The sequence below is a fragment of the Helicoverpa zea genome, chromosome 9 (genome assembly GCF_022581195.2).
Source record: "Helicoverpa zea isolate HzStark_Cry1AcR chromosome 9, ilHelZeax1.1, whole genome shotgun sequence".
Taxonomy (NCBI): domain Eukaryota; kingdom Metazoa; phylum Arthropoda; class Insecta; order Lepidoptera; family Noctuidae; genus Helicoverpa; species Helicoverpa zea.
Window position 1 is genome coordinate 5617333 of NC_061460.1, and position 12645 is coordinate 5629977.

Sequence of the window (12645 nt, forward strand, 5' to 3'; positions counted from 1 at the left end):
TATCGGTGGTGATGTCAAAAACTGGGCAGTAAAAAATAATATTTCACAATGGCTTTGAGTGATCTATTAAAAATATTACAATCTATTTATTTACACTTTTTTTTTTAATTAGCCTATGCTGTCCCACTGCGTACACTTACCTATTAATAATTATTTTTCATTGCTAGGTATTGAAATTTTTTATTACTATTAAGAAATGTGTAATAAAATTATGGATTACAATATTCACATTCATCTTCAATAAAGATCATAAATCAAATACTCTTTACAATTTTGACAAAACAAGAAAGTGAATAGTAGCAAAACTTCTATTTTTAAACGGTTTTATTTAGCTCACCCCGTTTGTTTTATTCATTCTTGGGTCAAATTTAGTAATTCAAATTTCACCCTCTTCCTGTCAACCGATTAATCTGAAATTTTGTATACACCTTTAATTCCAATGACAATACAATATAGTAATATCAATAACATTGTAAATCCAATATGGCCGCCGGCACAAAATGGCGGATAACGTAGATTTTATCAATCCCATCAATATGGGTATCAAATGAAAGGGCTCAACAAGCAGAATACAATGTACTATAAAAAATTGAAATCCAAGATGGCGGCCGCTACAAAATGGCGGACAACGTAGGTTTTATCAATCCCATCAATATGGGTATCAAATGAAAGTTCTCAACCAGTAGAATACAATGTACTATATAAAATTAAAATCCAAGATGGCGGCCTCTACAAAATGGCGGACAACTTAGGTTTTATAAATCCCATCAACATGGGTATTAAATGAAAGGTCTCAACAAGTAGAATACAATTTACTATGCAAAATTGAAATCTAAGATGGCCGCTGCTACCAAATGCCTGATAACAATTTTTTATCAATCCCACCAATATGGGTATCAAATGAAAGGGCTTCACAAGTAGAAAACTGTCAGTAACTCCAGCGGGCCCAACAGGGCCAAGGCCTGCCTGGGCTGCGAGATTGTTCGAAAGAGTTACCGCGGCCCTGGTACATAAAAGGCCTACGACGGAACAAAACGATTTTTAGTCAAGAGTCTGGCACTCCCTCACCGCTGCTGACCCACAGCAGGAGAGGTCATGTGATGATTTTTGGGGTTGTTACAAAAAAAAGTATCTGGAAGGGCTATGTATTGAGGAATTGGATTGTAATAAATTTTCAGGTAAGAGACCGTGTAATAATGATGCACTAAATGAATTAGATAGAATGAGGAATATTCGGTAGGCATTTTCATTAAATACTAAAAACTAGAAAATAAAAAATCGGTAAAAAAAACTTTTAAGTTAAACGGTTTTATCTTATGTGTACTGAAAACTAGAAAATAAAAAAATAGTTACTTACCTGTCAACCTACGTAGGTGGTCCCGGTCATATTAAACTAAAATAAAAACGTGGGGCCCCTGTGAAATCCTACCTATGGCAAAGCATATCTTTATACTTTGGTAGATCGTGAGCTCGGCGTTCGCTGGTGAAGCCGCTACGGCTGATTATTGATTGTCAAAATCTCCAGTTACGATTATAGTAAGTCGATGCAATCCACACCTATTATACCTCTAGAAGAAAGTACTACAGCAATAGTTAATGGGCCCCACGTTTTTATTTTAGTTTAATATGACCGGGACCACCTACGTAGGTTGACAGGTAAGTAACTATTTTTTTATTTTCTAGTTTTCAGTACACATAAGATAAAACCGTTTAACTTAAAAGTTTTTTTTACCGATTTTTTATTTACGACCAATCACAAAGTGTGAAGGTATGTTTGACAAAGTCTGATATTTGCAATGAAAACATTTTCTTCGTACGATAAAATGTGTCAAATTCCATGGCCATCTCTTGTTTTGGACAGTGAGATCTCCGAAAATACGACCATTGTGCTAATACCTAAAATGTAATATAGCTAATATTAATACAGCTACGGAATGATGAAAGGAACCCTAGCAGTAGATAAAATGGCGATAGCAGATGGAATAAATGTTGCTATTACAGAGCTTATAATCTTATAGATTTCTAATAGACGTTGTGAGAATGCTATTACCCTTGTAAAAGCGTTATAAAAAACATGCCTTAATAATTATTCACATTTTTACGTCAAAACTACTCAAATTCAAGGGCGTGTTGATATAATTACACTTTTTGTACCACATTTTATCATACGTTTGAATTCCCACACAGTTTTCTCAATAAACAAACACAATATACTCTCGGATTCAGGTACACTAAAAAAAAATGAAATTAATAATGGTTCTTGTTTTCTTTAAAATACTCGTTGACGCTGCCAAACTGAAAAATCACTCAACAAAACACTTGTTGCAGAATCTCAAACACTGATTTTAAGGCGAATAGCTTTAAAATAGAATTTGTCTTGCCGCTATAAGTTTTACTCCCTTGTTGCTCGCCATTATAAAACATTTATAAGGTTGGTTGGCTTTTTAAGAGCAAATCCTTTTGCTTTTATTAGTTTGACTCCCTTATCGCTTGCTATAATAAAGTACATATAAGAAAAAGAAGCTGACAATAAAGCAAATATAAGGGGGGTTTGAGGTTATTCTTCTTGTAATTTGTGCCCAAACGCACCCTTATTAGCGTTAATACGGCTCTTATAAGAAATTTATTTTTGGCATTTTTAGCCACTATGAGAGGATTTTTTGTTTGTTGGGCAGTTAGACCTTGTTCAAGTTACTATGTCGGCATAGTAACTTGAACAAGGTCTAACTGTGAAATAACTGGAAATACAATTTATATAAATTCGATCAGCAGCTCGATTTTTTTTTCAAGTATATTTCGCAAGGTTTTCATTATTGAGAGAAATAATTAAGAAACACTTGAAGCGTAAATGTAACTTGATTTCAAAGTATAATAGCATAAATTAATAATGGAAAAAACAAATACTTGGAATAGTTTTATTAATTCAAACATCTAAAATGAAGAGCAAACATTTGACATATTTTAGATATTTACTCTAGATTAACTAAATGTTAATTCAAACAAAACCTGAGAACGTGTCAAAGATTTTATCAACATATGTATTAATGATTCATAAACTGAGTAAGTGTGAATCCACACGACGATCAATAAATATATATTTACTACATAATCTAGACATAGAAAAAAACACACACAGTCTAAGTGGCACTGTAATCATATATTAGATTTTGTGAAGTGTGTCGAATAATGTGCGTGCACGCATGTGTACATACAGTGGTAGGCAATAAAACAACACAGTGCGAAAGGATGCCCGATTTCGATACGTCTAGTTAGGTAAGGTTTAACCCTGGATTTTGGGCTTTACTCGCTCGAATATATACACCAATGACTTTTTTTGTCGAGTTCAAAACAACGAACAGCGCTCTTCCGATAGTGCCCCGAAAAGGAATCTGGTAGAATTCGTAAATCTGGGATTTGGATAGACTACGAGACACGATCACTTTTTAAGGGAATACAAATTTATTGGTCTTCGAATTTTGTCTCACAATTAAAATTAAGGTACCCACCCTATTAAGTTTCATGGGCAACTCAATTTTTGCCAACAATTAACAATAATTTACCTCCAGAAATTAATTTGAATTTCATTTTAAATTACTACCAAAACATTTACCTAAGGGCCCAGACAGTTCGATTTTCACGTTACGAAATTTCCATCAAAATTTGGATTGATAGCAATATGCGTAGGTTCGTCACTAAAGCGGCCTTTGTACAGAATATAATTACGATAGTACGTGCACTTCAACCCAACCCTTCGGAAACCACTTGATAATATCATTAATTTGCGGAGTCTATAATACGTCCGAGTACATTACCCCTACTACGATCGTCTAACGAAATAGAATAGTTACAGTAAGGGTGCGTCTACACGGTGCAAGTAGCTTGCGCCACATGGACTGGTTTCACGCGGGTCGCTTGCGCATATTAACTTGCTCCAGCTACATGAACCGTGTAGACGCACCCTAAGGTACGTTGTTGAAAGTGACATGTGCGGATATTGAAACAAGACTAGTAAAAAATAAGCTGGATACCATTCTAATAGAACCTTCTTTCTAGAAACTGATTCGACTGATTCCTCAACTTAGCACTTTGGCAGTTGATTTTCACTAAGAAGTTTTTAATGAGTGAACTTATAAAGCAAATTAAAACTCACTTTTCAATTAGTTTGCAGTAAAATAGAATTTAAAAAATAACTAAACTTACTCATAAGTAGAGCACTAAGACTTTTTTGTCGCACAGCATCGAATTCACGAAGGCCGGTAGTTTAAAAAAACGCTTTTTAGTTTAAAATTACGAAGCAAGTTTGCTAATGGATGGACGGAGCCAGTCCTTCTCGTTAATCTTTATAAAATGAGTACTATATAGTACTGGCTGGCCATAAAACTTAATTTTAAAATATTATGACTGTGTATTTCCCTTTTATGCCGCATCAGTAAGTACCCCTATAATATTTTATGTACGCCCCAACGCTAAAGCTATATCTTTTGATGATATCGACACTATTCTGTTTGATCTGCAGAAAAGTAATAAGATATGGCTTAAGAAGTAATAACACTTTAGGAAAACATTTCAGGGTTCAAGTTTAGTACTTTTCAAATGTCGGCTTTAAGCTGACTGTTAGTACGAGTATTTAAAAATCATTATAAAATAATTCCAATGAAATGAATACAGAATTTCATAGTAAATGGTCATCAAAGTCGTCACATATTTATTGCCGTTCATGTATAAAGCCGAAATGTTTCTGTTTCCAGGAACTTAATTGCCCATACTATGTGAATTTTGGACAAAGCAGAGGCAGGCCATAGCATGAATAGTGGTAGCAATTCCTAGGAACACCTCTTTTACAAAAAGCTACCTACATACACAGACACACATATTTACTAGATTTAAACACGCAACTTCAAAATTCGTAGAAGACGAATTTTTGGTTACTACGTCAATCATTTACAAAAAAAGGAGAGTTTAAAATAATGTGTGTTTGAACACTAAAATACAAGGACTGTCTCCGAGACCGACGTGGGCAATAATGGGCTAAGCATTTATGCAGCGAGAGTTAGTTAAAATAATACTCCAAATCAAACTTAAAAAAAATGACATTAGCGTACATTTTTACAGTTCTGAAGGTACCCCCAAAACCAAACTAAGGCCTGCATCTTGAGGTCAGAAAAATGATACTTTTTCGGAATACATCAAATTGTCCTCTTAAAACGGAATACCGAAGATAAATAGATTAAATATATACAATTTCAATGAACATTACTTATAGAAGCAATTCGTGTCCAATCCAACCATGGACACGACTTTACGGCATATAAAAAGCGAGTCAGACAGGTGTAATACTGCATGTATCGCCTTCATTTAGACCAGGGCACTTGACGGTTTACGGCCACTAACATTCGAATAAAGTGTGCTCGTATAACCGGACCGTTCTCGCCGAGCGCCGCATCCGGCACGGTTAAATCCAACCCCTTCACGTGGAGTTAGAGGAAACTTTTTCTGATATAGATACAGTGAGTAATATTTTGAAAAGCCTGATAATACAACGGTGTTCCGTCTTTGTATTGTTTTTTATTTTGTGGTGAAATGTGGCATTCGTTCTTATCTCTAGGCAGTTTTGAGTTTTTTCGTTTGGCAATGTCTGATAGCACATATATTTATTTACTCTGCGTAGTGATACCTATTACTAGTATTACTAAGCCTTACTAAAAAAAGTAGAAAGGCATTTACGAAATGTAAAGTTTAATTGCTAAAGCAATGAATTATCAAAATAAATGTATGTAATGAAGAACAGTGCAAGCATACTTCTACTATAATAAATTACCATACAAAGTTAAAAGTAAAAAAATAAAACCTATAGTGCTAATTGAAGAGAGTGTTAACGTCAAACTGAACGTTTCTCTTTCCAATTAGCACAATTTAAACAAAAATAGCTCTTGGTTTTCAGCAAGGCTTTACCGAGCGTAACTGTCAGTAGTCCTGACAGGGCTCCATTGAAGAACTATTCACATTTCCTAGTGATTGACAATCGGCGAACAGCGGCCGGGCCGTTGCACTGACCCAAAGCAAATACCAGATAAAACTGGAATGCAATCGATACAATGGGATTACAGACTTCCATGCGGTTGTTAGGCTGCTATTTACTGTATCAACAATACATTTTGTATCCAATCTCTTTTGTATCATAAATTAATTGAATAAAAAAATCTGCTTCAGTTATAAATTAAATCAATGTTTGATTCCATGTCCAGCGGCATTTTTATTATTTTGAATTCTGCTTTTTAGTAATTACTCTATGGGCAATAAAAATTTACAAACGTGGACGGGTTTTATTTTTAAAATGAAATTATTATCGACAATGTCATCAACAGATGAAAACACTTCCATCTTCCTACAGCCGTTTATGAAGTCATTGCAAACAGTCAGCCAGACACGGTTTAACTTTCTTTCGTTGAAGAAGAAAAATGTTTCGATCACGTACGAATTTATGTACTATTCATCTGATTGCGTTGTTATGCCTAACCACGAAGGCATCAGATAAAAAGAACACAGGCGCAGGCAAGTACATAAAATGTATACAAAATTGAAGTCTACCAATGTTTTGTCACGTAGATAATGCTACTATTACACCGACGCGTTATGTACGCAAACTTTACGAGGGCCCCGGGGCGAAAAATATGACGTACGACGAATAAATTACTTTTTTCTTCTCGTCGAATGTTTGTTCAAAGTTTTCGAACATTTTTTTCATCCTTCCCCGAATTGTTTACTTGGGTGTTGCAAGGAGTTATTGTAGTTTGATAGCTTGCTACTCCCGCGTATTGGAGTTTTTACACACGATTGATATTCAAGTTTTTTGAATATTGTTGTTTCAGAATAATGTACCTATCCGATGTCGTAAATAAAACTGCGTGTATTTTGTCTTGATTTTTTGTATAAGCAAAGTTTTTGCTCATCAATCAACTTATGTAAATGCATATTCGAAAAAAAAGACTTTGATAAGAAATGATTCAATTTTTGTTTAACGATATCAAAATTTAATCAATCAAACATATTTTATTAGTCATCAACTTTTTCATTGGTATCTAATAATATAAGGTAATAATAGCAGCGTTTTACCTGAAATAAAACGCATATTAAATACTTACCTTATTTGAAGCTTACTAGTTTGTTTAGAGATAGGCACCTACGTGTTTTCCGCTTTTATCTCTGTCCTTTTCTACCCCATATCTTGCATCTCTCTCGCACACCGACCAGTTTCACTCCCCACCAGGCAGGAGGCGACGAGTGTTCTCGGCGGCCACAGTTCGTCATTGAGTCGAAAACACCAGGCAGAAATTAAAATGTAAGCTTCAAATAAGGTAAGTATTTAATATGCGTTTTATTTCAGGTAAAACGCTGCTATTAAATTCTTGACCGTTATTTGAAGCTTACTAGTTTGAGACGTGTTTGTTATCGCCTGGTGGAAGTGGACGCCAATGTGAGCAAAAGCACAATGAAATTGTGTATGTAAATAGGTACTTAGGTACACGAGTAATCACATGTAAGTATGTGTATTGCATCCTGGAATACTAATGTAATCAAAGTTAACTGGTACTGGTACTCAGCTACATCCTGTTAGACTGGAAGCCGACCCCAACATAGTTGGGAAGGGGCTCGAAGGATGAGTAATAAAAATTAAAAGAGAGATGCAAGAACAAAAGCAAAAATTGATTTCATTTTCTAATAGTAATTAACAAAAACATTGCGATACTTCTTAATAACAATAGTAACAAAAATATAGACATTAATCAGCTGGATTAATTAAATAATCGAGATAACTTGCTACTTCTATTTAGTGGGTATCTTTCCCTTCTGTAAAAATGGGCAAATGTATTGCCTGATCGCCAATTACCCTTTGCTAATATATCGTCCAAAGGTATATTGTCAACACAGATTTTGACGCTACCGCCGAGTGGAAGCTTCCTGGGGTTGTAGTTATTCCTGCCTCTTTTAACAATGTCTTAATCCACCCGCATCATCGTTCGGGTGCCTGCCTTTGGTTGGCCTCTAACGGATATAAATAAATTTAAGGAATTAGCCGATGTCCGTCTATCTTCTAACAAGGCTTTAGTCTTTCTGACCCAATACACTGGACTTAGATTTATATTTTCCTGATTATCCATCAAACAACAACCCGACTGCCTATGACTAGAACTGTCGGTCTTAGAGCCAAAGACTGGCCATAAGATTAAATTATCTTTGTTGTTTTTGAAATGTTCTGGGTCTATTGCAAGCAAGGAAAGATCATGGACTCGCCTTTCCGAAACAAGCTAGCAAAAGAAAGAGCAGCAGTGTGCCTGGAAGTTGCAAATGGATTATTCTCGTCTACGTTTACTGCACTTAAGTAGGTTACCAATTGGTCAATATTCCAGATGGACGGCTTCCCGGGGAACAGGTTTGCTCAGCGCTATTGATTTTAAAATGTGTCCGACTAGAACGTGTGAACCTAGCTCTAGAGTGGTTTCTGCATTGCATAGTGTAGCTATAACTGACTTGTGTAATAAAATAGTATTGTATGCTAGTTTATTTACTATGTGTAAGTCCGCTAAAAATTGGGTAAGTATAGGTCCAAATAGGGATTCAAGGATTCATAGGATCCAATTTCATACTTTTCGCCCCAATTTAACCATCGACTCCAAGCTGATTGATAAGTGTTGCGTGTGGATTGAAGAAGACTTCAGTCGGAGAGACTCCTTGTCCCGCCCCCCCCCCCCATTTCCTTGACCTTGGCAGGGGGTATCCCCGTTGCTGTGTCTATCGGTTTCTGCTCGAGGTTCATCAATGTGTAGGGTACTGCTAATGATCGGGACTTCAAATCTGCTCGCCAAAATACCTGGTGCCACCGAAGGAACTACTATGAGATTAACTCCCGTTCCTGAATTGAGATGACTGAGGACCTACGGTATAAGGTAAGGTGGCGGTAATACCCATGCTAGCGGGTAAGTCAAAAACTTGAGAAAAATGCATCGTGGAACCCCGCTTTCGGGTCCTTCAGATCTAGGGGCACGTAGTACACAACTATGTGTCCCTGGGCTCGCTTCGAGGCAAATAGGTCCACTGCTCATACAAGATGCCACTCCGGTGGAGGTTTGTGTCGGGAGAGATGGTCTGCCTGACTGTTGAATAGGGCTGGTATATGATTCACGACGTGATAGATTTGATACAGCTCAAGATAACTGAATACTCTGTACGTCAAGTTCGGTAGGCTCCTTGATCGGGTGCCACCTTGATTTCTTAGATATGACACCACAGTCCCATTTCTGCATTGAAAAATGGCTGTTGATCTCTTTAGCAACTTGCCGTGATTTTCCAGTTAATACTGCAAGCATCTCTTTCAGATCGCAGTGAAAGCCTTTTTCTCTCTCGTTCCATGAACCCATTACGGGAGTTCCGTTCAGTTGTGCCCCCATCCTACATCGGAGGCGTCCGTGGTTATAAGGTGACAGGGAAGTGGCGAATGAATATCCAAGGTTTGGTGGCAGCTGACCAGCCACCACTTTAGATCTGCTAAGGTATCTGCTGGTAGGTTCAACATTGCTATACTCCATTCACCGAGCCGTGAGCCCATAATGTAACCAAAGAATGACACTTTTTCAAAATGGTGGGTATAACCCGACCGATGACAAAAACGTCACATTTTTATGTAAAATGTTCTTAGTATCTGTGGTCTTCAATTAAGTAGGGTTCTATGTATGACAGTCAAGACTTCTAGGTTCATTTTACATGTAAACGATTTACTACATATTTCATTAAAATTAAGAAAATAATTTACGGCATTTATTATACATATTTGATTTCAATTAAGTTTGAAAAGATTGCATAAGTTCCACAGACATCGTTCTAAAATATCATTTCTAATGTTGTCAGTATATTACTTTCGTAGTTATTTTTATAAAAATATGATCATTACTTCAATCGTGACTTATAAGAACCCTTTTTATGGTTTGTTCACCGTTTGGCTCACGGTTCCATGAATAGGGTAGGTATAGATTGCTGTTCAACACTGCATTGAGGATAGTGAGGAGAGCCCGGTAATGCAGTCTGCCGTATGGAACAACGAAAACTTGCGAAGTTTAAAAGTCCTATCAAGCTATGCAGGTCTTCTAAGTTTGTCGTGCTGTTTGTCACGTAGTGCGTTTTGTCATTATCTTGTTGATAATGCTTGCGATTTATTCACTTGCCATCCAAAACATGGTGCAAATGATCCCAAAGTAGGCAAATATATCTTGGCGAGCCACCAGAAAATCGAGATACACAATTATAAGTATCCCTTGAGTTTTCAAAGTTTGAGCCACCCAAATTGGTCACTGTGGCGAAGGTCTTGGGTGCCGTGCTTAAGCCAAATGGTAGGCACGTAATCTGAAGCAGTCTTCTTCTGTATACTAGTCGAAGAACATATCTGTGACCTTCGGCTACCGGAAGGTAAGCCTGGGCGAGATCCACTTGCACAGCCATTCGTCTTTCTGAAGAAACTCTAGCACCCGAAAAACATTTATTAAACTGAAGGGTTCCGTAATTATGAACTTGTTGAGAACCTTGAGATTGAGTATTGGACGGTTCTTTCCGTCGCCTTTTGGGCACAAGAAACATATTGGAAAGAAAGCTGGCAGAATTTGCAGCTATATATCAATAGAACTTTTTGTTTTATCATTTGGGATATGACGACATCCATCTCTTTGGACTCTCTGGTCAAATCTGGCATTATCTATCAAAGGTGGCTTTTGGCCAATGGTATGCGATACCCAGTTATTATTTTTAACAAGAAAGGCGGAGCTCCCATTTCTTTCCATTGGTCTTGATATAATGTTAGGCAACCCGCCTGGAAAGTCATAACTTACGTGCCTTGTTGGACGCATCAAAGTCCGCCTGCGGTCCTGGACGCTTTCTGTTTCCTCTGTTGGACATGGTTCCTATTGTAATTTACTCGTGATATCCCAAGGGAGCTTTTAGAGTTTTGCGTCACACGCCATTCAGCGTGAGTGTGATTACCATTTCCCTTCGAGGGAAGGTTATAATGGCGACTCTTCGAAAGTCGATCCAAAAAGCCACCCTGCGAGGGTAGATTGCAATGATGGTACGACCCGCAACATGCATGATTGGTACCCTGCGAGGGTCCGTGATAATGAGCCGACCCCTGCGGGGATGGCTAGTATACTTACTGGTCCCTGCTTTGTAATGATGCTGCTACTCGCAACATGCAAGATTGGTACCCTGCGCGGGTCCGTGATAATGAACCGCCCCCTGCGGGGGGTGGCTAGTATACTTACTGGTCCCTGCTTTGTAATGATGCTGCGACTCGCAAAATGCAAGATTGGTACCCTGCGCGGGTCCGTGATAATGAACCGACCCCTGCGGGGGGTGGCTAGTATACTTACTGGCAGTCCTAGGCGGAGCGTACCAAGTCTTTCAAAGGCCGAAAACCATCACACGCCGTGATAATGAGCCGACCCCTACGGGGGGTGGCTAACAGACTTACTGGCAGTCCGAGGGGAGCGTACCAAGTCTTTCAAGGCCGAAAACCATCACACGCCGTGATAATGAGCCGACCCCCATGGGGGGTGGCTAACAGACTTACTGGCAGTCCGAGGGGAGCGTACCAAGTCTTTCAAGGCCGAAAACCATCACACGCCGTAATAATGAGCCGACCCCCATGGGGGGTGGCTAACAGACTTACTGGCAGTCCGAGGGGAGCGTACCAAGTCTTTCAAGGCCGAAAAGCTTTCTTGACACCACCAGCCCTCTTCAAGTGCGGTAGTGACCAGTCCGAACTAAGGAGATGCTGGTTGGACCGCACCTCACACCATTCTTTTTTGTCAAAAAGTTGAACGCCTTGCAGGATTGAACTAGGGCCACAGGTGCCTTAGGAACTTCGGGCTTGCTTTCTTTTCCATAGTCACGTGCACGGGCTGTGGTAGCTTTATTATTTACCGCATCCGTATTTGCTTTATAAGTCACTCATTCTGAAAACAAATTACTGAAAAAAAAAAAGTACACGGAAGAAACTCGTGACAAAAAAGGGGTAGATGTACAAAATATTAACACTTGATTTCGCAAAATCGAATATCGAACGGTAAAACCGTTAACAAATTGTATAAAATATTATAAACTCACCTGTGTTCTGCGAGAGCACTGAGTTTATTTTTCAACGAAATACTACAGCGGTTGGTTAGATCAACCTTCTCGGGCGGAAAACAAGACGCCAATGACGAACTGTGGCCGCCGAGAACACTCGTCGCCTCCTGCCTGGTGGGGAGTGAAACTGGTCGGTGTGCGAGAGAGATGCAAGATATGGGGTAGAAAAGGACAGAGATAAAAGCGGAAAACACGTAGGTGCCTATCTCTAAACAAACTAGTAAGCTTCAAATAACGGTCAAGAATTTAATAATGACATTTAAAAAATGTCGAACATAACTTATACATGCAAGTTGCTAGGTTAACAAATATTTCAAATACGTATGCAAAAAAAAATATTACTGTGTTCACTAGTCTCATGAGATCGTTCACACTTAATTTTAACGGTCTACCCAATATTAGTTGTGATTGGAGTTTTATACAAAATCTATGCTAACATAAACCCACAAGGATGTAATAACAATATTATAATAGGAA